The 11,518-nt window shown below is 45.2% G+C and overlaps 1 protein-coding gene across 1 annotated transcript in view; it reads left to right on the top strand.

Moving 5' to 3' along the window:
* The first annotated feature begins 313 nt into the window (after positions 1 to 313).
* PIK3CA (phosphatidylinositol-4,5-bisphosphate 3-kinase catalytic subunit alpha) overlaps positions 314 to 11,518 on the top strand; it is a 163,561-nt gene continuing 152,356 nt past the window's right edge. Inside the window, exon 1 of the mRNA XM_077487936.1 lies at positions 314 to 533. The gene's annotated coding sequence lies outside the window, so the exon portion shown is untranslated. The remainder of the gene's footprint in view (positions 534 to 11,518) is intronic.

The raw sequence follows: 11,518 nt of genomic DNA, 5'->3' as shown, positions 1-11,518 counted from the left end.
TATAGAGCCAAAAAGATTAGACTTGTGTCAATGTCCCAATATTTATGGACCTGACTGTATGATAGATGTGTTGTGAAAAGTCTGGAGCTAAGGAGTTCCTCTCTGCCATGACCAGAGCTGGGACTTTGCGTGTATCCTCCCTTTTCTGCTCTCACATACACTGGAATGAATGTCACAGCCAGGAGGGGAAGCTCCAGCCCTAGCCTCACTGGTAATTTCTAGCCGTGTTATTTTTAAATAAAGCATCTATAAGAAATAATAATAAAAAAAAAAAAAAAAATAGAAGCGTGAGGTGGAGAGTGACGTCGCCGGATTGTCACCGGATGCCGGAAGCAGGAACGGAAACTGAGCGGCTGAAGAGGAGGAAAAATACAACAAAACCAGCGGCGTTTACGGAGTTGGAACCGGGCGAGGGCTGAGTTGGAGGTGCCGTGTTGTTCCGACAACTTTGGGGGGCCCTTCTGTTCCCCCCGACCTGGGGGACAATGAGGGCGGAGTGAGAGCACCGGAGGAGGTTCTGGGGGCACGCTGAGGTAAATATGTCTGTGTGTTGGGTGGAGGCTGTGGGTCTCAGTGGAGCTGTCTGCCTGGGTAGGCTTCGCTAGGGTTGTCAGTACAGGCTGTCCCTGGAAATGGCTTTCTTCTTCAGCGCTGTGCATGATATCTACTGAAATCCTATTCCTTCCAGTGGGCTGTGTATACACTGTGTGCTGGGAGTGGAGGACACTGGGGGAAGTAGGACTAGAAACATGGCACATACATGACTTCCCATAGAGGATGCTTCTCTTCAGCCCTCTCTGTTGTATCGTATCATATGAGTAACCCCCACCCTTCCTTTTCTCAGATTGTACCCCTCCCCTCCCTACTAGATCGACTTCTACCTCTCTACTTGATTGATGTTTACCCCTCCCTCTCTACTCGATCGACTTGCACCCCTCCCTACTAGATCCACTTGCACCTCTCCCCTCACTTCCCTACTAGATCCACTTGCACCTCTCCCCTCTCTACTAGATCCACTTGCACCTCTCCCCTCTCTACTAGATCCACTTGCACCTCTCCCCTCTCTACTAGATCCACTTGCACCTCTCCCCTCTCTACTAGATCCACTTGCACCTCTCCCCTCTCTACTAGATCCACTTGCACCTCTCCCCTCTCTACTAGATCCACTTGCACCTCTCCTCTCCTCTCCCCTCTCTACTAGATCCACTTGCACCTCTCCTCTCCTCTCCCCTCTCTACTAGATCCACTTGCACCTCTCCTCTCCTCTCCCCTCTCTACTAGATCCACTTGCACCTCTCCCCCTCCCCTCTCTACTAGATCCACTTGCACCTCTCCCCCTCCCCTCTCTACTAGATCCACTTGCACCTCTCCCCCTCCCCTCTCTACTAGATCCACTTGCACCTCTCCCCCTCCCCTCTCTACTAGATCCACTTGCACCTCTCCCCCTCCCCTCTCTACTAGATCCACTTGCACCTCTCCCCCTCCCCTCTCTACTAGATCCACTTGCACCTCTCCCCCTCCCCTCTCTACTAGATCCACTTGCACCTCTCCCCCTCCCCTCTCTACTAGATCCACTTGCACCTCTCCCCCTCCCCTCTCTACTAGATCCACTTGCACCTCTCCCCCTCCCCTCTCTACTAGATCCACTTGCACCTCTCCCCCTCCCCTCTCTACTAGATCCACTTGCACCTCTCCCCCTCTACTAGATCCACTTGCACCTCCCCCTCCCCCCTCTACTAGATCCACTTGCACCTCTCTACTAGATCCACTTGCACCTCCCCCCTCCCCTCTCTACTAGATCCACTTGCACCTCTCCCCTCCCCTCTCTACTAGATCCACTTGCACTTCTTTTTTTTTTTTGAGACCCCTCCCCATCTTGTACTTCATCTCACTCTCCTCTCCCAAAAATGAGACCCCCCCCCAGCATGTACCTCTCTCTTATACTACACCCCCCCCCCCCATTGTACCTCAGCCCTCTTTTCTATACCATATATGAGCCCCCTCTCTCCTATAGCATATATTAAGACTTCCACCCATTTTTGCAATACCATATATGAGAACTCTTTCCCCTGTCTGCTATTCTGTATATGAGGTTGCGCCTCACCCCTTGCTCATATTTCCCATGTATTAGGATCACCCCTCTCACCCAGCTTGTATCTCAAACTCTCTCCTATAAAATACCATATAGGATGACTTTCCCTTAGCCTATATGAAATGACCTCCCCCTCAACTTGTACCTTGCCTCTCTTTCTCTTACAGTGGGGGGAATCATTATTTGATCCCCTGCAGATTTTGTAAGTTTGCCCACTTACAAAGAAATGAAGGGTCTATTATTTTCATTATAGGTGTATTTTAAATGATAGACAGAATCAACCAAAATCCATACAAAATCACAATACTAATTTTATAAATTGAGTTGCAGTTCAGTGAGTAAAATAAGTATTTGATCCCAAAGAAAAACCTAACTTGGCAACTCGAAGTTTCAGCTCCCTCCATAAATGTTTTATAGGATTAAGGTCTGGAGAGTGGCTAGACCTCTCCATGACCTTAATGTGGTTTTTATTGAGCCTCTCCTTTGTTGCTTTGGCAGAATGTTTTGGGTCATTGTCATGCTGAAAGACCCATCCACGACACAGCTTCAGTGTTCTGGCTGAGGGAAGGCTTATGGCTTTTTCTATATATGAGGTCCCCCCTCTTCCCTTCCAGCTTGTACCTTTACCCTTCTCTCCTACACCAAATTTGGGACCCCCCCCCCCCAATACCATATTTAAGAATTGTACCTCACCTCTGTCTGTTATACCATATCAGACTCCACTGCAGTCGTTGTAGATCTGAGGGGGGATCTGCAAGGAAAATAAAAAACTGCATTTTAGCTGGTACATGATTGGATGATAAAATCAGCAGAGCTTCCCCTCATTTCAGATATTCCCCTCAGATCTACAGCAACTGCATTTCCAAGTGCAATTTCAAGTGTACTTTGCACTTTTAGTGCAAAGTGGAGTTGACTTTCGTAAATATTGTATCTGGTTGATTTCTGTGATACACAAATGTACTGTAAGGGTCACCTCCTGTATGAGTTTAGGGAGTGTAGCATTGTTTATAGCAGTTCTATTTACTAGAAGTCAAGCAAGCCTACTGGTATGGGATTTCCCCCCATGAATGCTATGTTCACTGGCCAGGAAGTACAGGAAGTAAAAAAGAGAAAAATAGTTCCTGTGGCTCCAGGAGTGCAGTTGTCAGCATATGGATAGGACTGGTGTCTCGAAGAAACCTAGTCAGACATGCAGGTGGGTCAGTTCAGGCACAGGCAGAAACATGGTCAATAAACAGGGCAAGGTTAGTACAGGAAATAATCAGGGACACCAACTGTGATTGGCTGCACTAATAGGGTTTGTTCACAATGAAAGTTGGGGCGTGGTAAAACCTTGTGGTTGAGTTGCAGTTTTATAACCCCTCAACCACTACTCCCCTTTATCTGCAGCAGCTGAGGGTATACACAGGCAGGAATTATACCCCCTGTACACCTGCGGATTGTGACTCATTCAAGTGAATAGGGTTGCTTGTGCTGGGTTCAAGGGAATAAAGCTGGTGGTAAGGAGGTGATACAATGCCTGCTCACTGCCTGGCCAATGCTCTCTGAAGAGCCATCCAAACACAGATGGCTCTTCAGAGAGCATCACACATGAGAACAAGTCCTTATTGTGATACTAACTGATGTGGCAGTGATTATGGATGGTATGACTGGTGTGGCAGTGATCAGGGACAATGTAACTGGTGTAGCTGTGATTATAGACAATATAACTGGTGTGGCGGTGACCAATCACAGGGCTCACACAGTATTAAACGATAACAGTATTGTTTACTACTGTGACTGATCGCTGAGATTAATCGCAGTACCAGGGCTGCGCACAACGACCTGGTCCTGCAATCAGTAATTCACTGGACACCGTGGGTCACAGATTGTGCCGCTGGCCACTCTATAGAGAGCGCACACCCACAGTGGCCGATGCAGGAGGACGTATTGGTACATCCAGCTGCATTGGCACTGCTCCCATGAGGTTGTTTTTATACAGTGGCTGGACGGGAGCTGAATAATGTGACATGGGGATGGTAAAGAAAGGGTTTATCACATAAATCTACAAAATGTATTTTATGGATGTAGAAACTGTTTGTTTTGTACAAATGTCACACAGCTGAAGAAAAATTAATCCCCATGGGTGGAGTGGAATGTGGTTGGAGCCTGGGCTGAGGCTGTCATACACTTTTTTATTTTTTTTATGGGGTTTTGAAGAAATGTGCGACTTCCTGGGCTTTTCCCTTTTCCATTAGATGTCTAGAGCTGGGACAAGCTCTGTCCTTGTCTGCACTCCAAGCAGTTGCCACATCAAAGGACCTAGGGGAGCCTTGAGCAGCACTTGTAAATTTAGTTTGGGTCACTATGCAGAAAAATTGAGCATTGGTGGTGCCCAAAGACCATAACAGAAATCTGTGACTAAGCTCCGGTGGGTGGGGTGAAACATGTCAGAAGACATGGCATGTGAAGTGATGCAGCTGAGGCCAGCTTATACATGTTAGCCACATAGAGTGGATAGGGTTGAGCGGCATTCGCCCCCCCGTGTGCTAAAAGAAATCTACCTGCAGTGCACAGGTTGAACCCTGCGCTAGCAAATATTCAGCATGCCTGCAACTGTCTTACAACTGCAGAAAAATTGGGCCTAGGCCCTAGGGTGTTGGTGGTGCTCAGCTGCTAGCTGATCTGCCGCTGCAGTTTTACTGCGGCAGAATGGCACGGTTGGGTGAAACGACATTACCTTGCGGTAGAGCTGCGCGATTCCGGCCAAAATTAGAATCGCAATTTTTTTATTTTTTTTTTTGCTTGGAATAAAAAGATCACGATTCTCGCAACGTAAAATCTTTTACATTATACAAAAATTGGGCTAACTTTACTGGTTATTTTTTTAATTTTTTTTTATTCATTAAAGTAATAAAAAAAAAAAAATTGCATTTGGAAGACCGATGTGCAAATACAGCATGACCTAAAATATTGCAACAACTGCCATTTTATTCTCAAGGGTGTCTACTAAAAAAATATATAATGTTTGGGGGTTCCAAGTCATTTTCTAGCAAAAAAAAAAAAAAAAGATTTTTAACTTGAAACCAACAAATGTCAGAAAAAGGTTTAGTGTTTAACCACTTAAGCCCCGGACCAATTGTCAGCCTAAGGACCAGAGGTCTTTTTACAATTTCGCACTGCACTGCTTTAACTGGTAATTGCGCGGTCATGCACTGTTGTACCCAAACGAAATTTGCGTCCTTTTCTTCCCACAAATAGAGCTTTCTTTTGATGGTATTTGATTGCCTCTGCGATTTAAATTTTTTACGATATAAAAGGAAAAAGACTGAAAATTTTGAAAAAAATTATATTTTCTAATTTTTGTTATAGGAAAAATTGAATAAACTAAATTTAGTCATACATTTAGGCCAAAATGTATTCAGCCACATGTCTTTAGTAAAAAAAAATGTCAATAAGCGTATATTGGTTTGCGCAAATGTTATAGCGTCTACAAACTAGAGTACATTTTCTGGGATTTACACAGCTTTTAATTTATGACTGCCTATCTCATTTCTTGAGGTGCTAAAATGACAGGGCAGTACAACCCCCCCCCCCCCAAATGACCCCATTTTGGAAAGTAGACACCCTAAGGAAATTGCTGAGGGGCATGTTGAGCCCATTGAATATTTTTTATTTTTATTTTTTTGTCCCAAGTGATTGAATGACACACAAAAAAAAAAAGTTTACAAATGGTTGTCACTAAATGATATATTGCTCACACATGCCATAGTTATATGTGGAATTGCACCCCAAAATATATTCTGCTGCTTCTCCTGAGTATGGGGATACCCCATATGTGGGACTTTTTGGGAGCCTAGCCGTGTACGGGACCCCGAAAACCAATCACTGCCTTCAGGATTTCTAAGGGTGCACATTTTTTATTTCACTTCTCACTACCCATCACAGTTTCGAAGGCCATAAAATGGCAAAATCGCACAAAACCCCCCCCAAATGACCCTATTTTGGAAAGTAGACACCCCAAGCTATTTACTGAGAGGCATTTTGAGTCCATGAAATATTTTATATTTTGCCACAAGTTGCGGGAATATTACAAACTTTTTTTTTTTTTTTTGCACAAAGTTGTCACTAAATGATATATTGCTCACACATGCTATGGGCATAAGTGAAATTACACCCCAAAATAAATTCTGCTGCTTCTCCCGAGTACGAGAATACCACGTGGGGGACTTTTTGGGAGCCTAGCCGCGTATGGGACCCCGAAAAACCAAGCACCGCCTTCAGGATTTAAATATAAAACGCTACCAAAAAAAACTGTTAGCGATCGCAGGGATCAGGTCTGACTCTGCGAACGCTGCAGTTATGTGTTTAGTGTTTTGTAAGTGACAGTGAGCGATCGATACTGCACTTGGGTGGGCTGGGCGGAGGGGCAAAACACAGGTACTAGCAGGTATCTGGGCTGATCCCGCTAACAATGCGTTTTTTTGGAACCCTAAACTGCTGGGGACGCTAGTATAGATCTGATCAGATATTGATCTGTTCAGATTCTATACCACTACGGGAGGTTTATGCTTTGCGTGTGGGTGTTAGCGGTACTGGCACTAACCTAGCGCTGCCTGGGGCGATGCAGACCCTGACCCTAAAACCTAATTGATATCACCCGCCGGGTGATCAGGGGGTTAAACCTTTATTAGGTAATAAATGGTGGGTGCCCTGATGCTATAAAAAGCAAACTAACTAACCAGAGTCACCCGTAACACTTATACGGTGATCACTGGTGAAAGGGTTAACTAGGGGCAATCAGGGGGTTAAAATCTTTATTAGGTAGTATATGGGGCTTCCTGACGCTATATAAAAACCTGACGGGGAACCTAAATAACTAACTGGCTAACCAGCGTCACCAGTGACACTTATACGGTGATCGTTGGTGAAAGGGTTAACTCTAAGGGCAATCAGGGGGTTAAAACCTTTATTAGGTAGTATATGGGGGTACCTAACGCTATAAAAACCTGGTGGTGAACCTAAAAAATAACTAGCTACCTAGTGGCACCAGTGACGCTAATGCAGCGATCAGAAAAACGATCGCTTAGGCTGCTTTCACACTGGGGCGGTATTCAGGCGTTACAGCGCTAAAAATAGCGCCTGTGTAACGCCTGAAAAAAAACGGCCCCTTTAACTCCAGTGTGAAAGCCGGAGGACTTTCACACTGGAGCGATGCGCTGGCAGGACGGTGAAAAAAGTCCTGCTAGCCGCATCTTTGCAGCGGTGAAGGAGCGGTGTATTCACCGCTCCTATACCGCTCCTACCCATTGAAATCAATGGGACACCGCGGCAATACCGCCGGCAAAGTGCCGCTGCAGCGGCGCTTTGCAGGCGGGTTTAACCCCTTTTCGGCCGCTAGCGGGGGTTAAAACCACCCCGCTAGCGCCCGCACACCGCCGCTAAAACGACGGTAAAGCGCCGCTAAAAATAGCGGCGCTTTACCGCCGACGCTGCTCCCGCCCCAGTGTGAAAGCAGCCTTAGTGACACTGGCAAAAGGGGGTGAAAGGTTAACTCTAGGGGCAATCGGGGGGTTAAACCTTTATTGGGGGGGTAGGGGGCTACCCTGGACCTAACACTTACTGCCCTGACCGTTTTTTTTACTGTCACAACTGACACTAAATGCAGTGATCAGTAAATAAATGATCACTGCAATCAGTGACACTGTGACTGGGGGGGGGGGGGCTGGGGGGCGATTGGGGGGTGATTTGTGTACCTACGTGTCAGTGTAGTGTTGGTGCACTTACTATCTCTGCTCTCCTCGCAGTCCGGTTTAAAAAGACCGCCCCGAGGAGAGTGACATCAGTTCCTCCCTGCCTGTGTTTACACTACACAGGCGGAGGAAGCTTCTCATTCGTCAGGAGCGATCGAGAGGGGATGGCCAGAAACCAACAGCCATCCCCTCATCCCGGATCGCTCCTGAAGCGAAACGGACCGCCACAGCCAGCGGGAGGGGGTCCGATCGGACCCCCCACCTGCTGGAAGGCAAGCACGTACATGTATGTGCTTGAGCCTGCCGATGCCATTGTGCCGACGTACATCTCCATGCGGCGGTCCTTAAGTGGTTAAACTTTTTTCACGTACACACAGTCTATTCCATTGACTAATTGTTACAATGTTTATACTTAAGTTCAACTGATAAAGAATGCTTTGATTCTTCAGTTTTTATCTTCCTTTCTTTTTTGAGGGCTGTGGCTTCAGAAGAGCAGAGAGAATTCTTTGCATAGAAAGATTGGTGAAAGACTTTATTCAAGATTGCGATAACTATTCTTGACGATTAATTGTGCAGCTCTACCTTACGGTGCTTCGCCTTTTGGCCACGAGGGGCGATGGCCACCGGGCACCCACGATCGCTCGTGACAGAGCGAGAACCGGGATCAGTGTGTGTATGTGTGTAAACACACAAATCCCAGGTCTTTCAGAGGAGAGGAGACAGATCGTGTTTTCATACTAAGTATGAACACCGATCTCTCTCTTCCCCTAGTCAGTTCCATCCCCCTACAGTTAGAACACACCTAGGGAACACAGTTAACCCCTTGATCGCCCCCTAGTGTTAACCCCTTCCCTGCCAGTGACATTTATACAGTAATCAGTGCATTTTTATAGCACTAATCGCTATATAATTGTCGATGGTGCCAAAAATGTGTCATGTCATTATCTATCCCCTATTTTGTAGACGCTATAACCTTTGCGCAAACCAATCAATATACGCTTATTGCGATATTTTTTTTTTGGGGTAAAAAAACAAAAACAATTATGTAGCAGAATACATATCAGCCTAAACTGTGGGAATTTTATTTTAATTTTTTTAAATGTGGGATATTTATTATAGCAAAAAGTTTTTTTTTTTAAAGAATAGATACGTGTGTGTGTGTGTGTGTGTGTGTGTGTGTGTGGTTGTGTATATATATATATAATATCTCACAGCTTTTGCAACAGTTACACTGCTGCAGAAAAATTTGTGGTGTCACATTAAAATGACTGTTGCACATAAGTGCAGCTATGGCCCTATTTTTTTTTAAGGTAATGGTAGCAGCCCTTCAGCAATTGCATGAGATGTTAAAGCAGAGTTTCACCCTAAGTGGAACTTCCGCTGATTCCCCCCCCCCCCTCAGATGCCACATTTGGCACCTTTCGGGGGGGGGGGGGGGCGGGGGGCAGATACCTCTTTGACAGGTATTCTGTTCCCACTTCTGGGAGTCCAGACCGTGGCCCATGATGTCACCACTCAGCTCCCCCCTCCCGCTGCTGGGCCACGGAGAGAGGAGCGAAGCCTCGCACATGCACAATAGGCTGTCCGGGCGTGAAGCCGTAAGGCTACACTGCTGGGTTCCTTTACCCGCAATGGCGGCGGCATGCACCTGACAGCTGATGGAAACTTCAGCTGCGGTGCCGACATTGCTGGACTCCAGGACAGGTAAGTGTCCTATGATTAAAAGACAGCAGCTACAGTATGTGTAGCTGCTGGCTTTTAATTTTTTGCAGCGGTGGGCGGAACACCCGCAGTGGCAGGTAGAAGGGGCTTGGTTGCTGTTGATCCAGGAATGATTCATTTTCAAATATGTCAGCTCGCCTTCAGTGTCTGTAGAGAGATGCACTGTGTTGTTTGTCATAAAGATTCCACAACAATAAATCTGTGCTTTATAGAGCACGTTTCCTGCAGGGCAGCCCAACAGCTGACTTGCATATTCAAAACAAACTGGAGGGGGAAAAGAGGTAACAAACCTCTGGACTTTTGAGGTGTTTAATACGGAGTTTGAAATTCACTAATAATATATAAAATCAGTAATTTTATTTAATAAAGATAAATAACAAGAGAAAAAAAAATCCATCCATGTCAGAGATCGCATATTTAGGCAAAGCACTACCACTCTCAACATGTTTCACTCGACAGAGCTTCCTCAGGAGATTCTGGTGTGGCACTTTTATATACTATAGACAACAAAAAAAGTGAAATAACATGACATGTGAAACATGCATGTTGCCATATATATTAAGGAACATGCAATTATTATAAAAAACGAAAAAATCTAAGTATAGGGCATAGAAATGCATGGATGCATGAAAGACTGATACTCACCAAAGCTGCTTTAAGTCAATAAATAATATGGATGGAAGAATATAGGTTCCATATGTGCAAAAGACATCCCATTGTTCTGATAATATTTCTTTGGTACTTCAAATGGGTATCTGTTCAAAAAATGCCTGCATGTCCTCTCTAAAAAAAAAAGAGATCCCGCTGCGCGCCCCCCCCCCCCCCCCCCCCCCATATACAGGTGTGCATATGATGGAGCACATTTGGTCCCCATAGCCACTCCTGTATCTGGAGGTAGTGGGAGCGTCCAGAAGGAAAAATGTTATTGGTTAAAATAAATCAAAGTAAATCCAATATGAACTTGTTGTTATAGGTTTGAGGATCTTCATCATTTTCAGAAATGAAGCCCTCCACAACCCCAACACCCAAATCATGGGGGATGAAGTTGTAGAGGGCCTCAACATTGGGAGCCACCAGCCATGATCCCTCTGGGACTGTGATGCCATCAAGGGTTCTAAAAAAGTCACTAGTGTCTTGCAAATAAGACACCAAGCCCTCCACATGGGGCCTCAGGAAATCATTGATGAGTTCACTGGCGGTTTCAGTGAGACAGCCATTACCCGAAGCTATGGGGTGTCCTGGTGGATTAGTGGCGTTTTTGTAAATTTTGGGGAAGGCATATAGAGTTGAAGTTTTGGGGGCTGAAACATTAAGAAATTCCCACGTCTTCTTGTTTTAGTCCCTAATGGTAAGCTGAACTGAAAAGTTGTCTGTATCGAGTCGCTGTATAGTTAACATGACTTTCTGGTATTTTTCTATACCACTCACGATTCTGCAAAAGTCTCATAACCATTGACTCATACTGAAATTATCCATTGCAAGTTTCCCCCCTTTATCTGAGGGTTATATGGTTAGGCGCATCTCTTGTTGCAGAGAAATGAATGCCTCTTTTTGGGCGTGCGTTTAAATTGGATTGGGTCAATCCTTTCCATTTAATTTTACGAATCTCATTAGTTGCTTGTTGGATGAAGGCCCAAACGCTAGGATTACCCTGCAGGGTTGGAAAGGTACGAGATTTCGGTTTGTAGTCTTTGGGTAATGATATTGGGGAAGGAGCTAAATCTGGAGAGGCAACAGCCTGACTTAATATAGATGCCAAAACGCATGTTTCACATGTCATTGTATTAATGCAATATTAACATGAGATACTTATTTACATTTTTTTGTTGTCTATAGCATATAAAGTGCCACACCAGAATCTCCTGAGAGAGCTCTGTCGAGTGAAACATGTTAGTGCTTTGCCTAAATATGCCTGTATAGATTAAGTGATCTCCTTTTTTATATGGATGAATTTTTGTTCTCTTGTTTTTTA

This window comes from Lithobates pipiens, unplaced genomic scaffold (assembly GCF_037356315.1).
Source record: "Lithobates pipiens isolate NorthernLeopardFrog02 unplaced genomic scaffold, aLitPip1_a1.2 Scaffold_18, whole genome shotgun sequence".
NCBI classification, from domain to species: domain Eukaryota; kingdom Metazoa; phylum Chordata; class Amphibia; order Anura; family Ranidae; genus Lithobates; species Lithobates pipiens.
The sequence above is the reverse complement of the archived record's forward strand: the minus strand, read 5'-3'. Positions and strand labels throughout refer to the sequence as shown.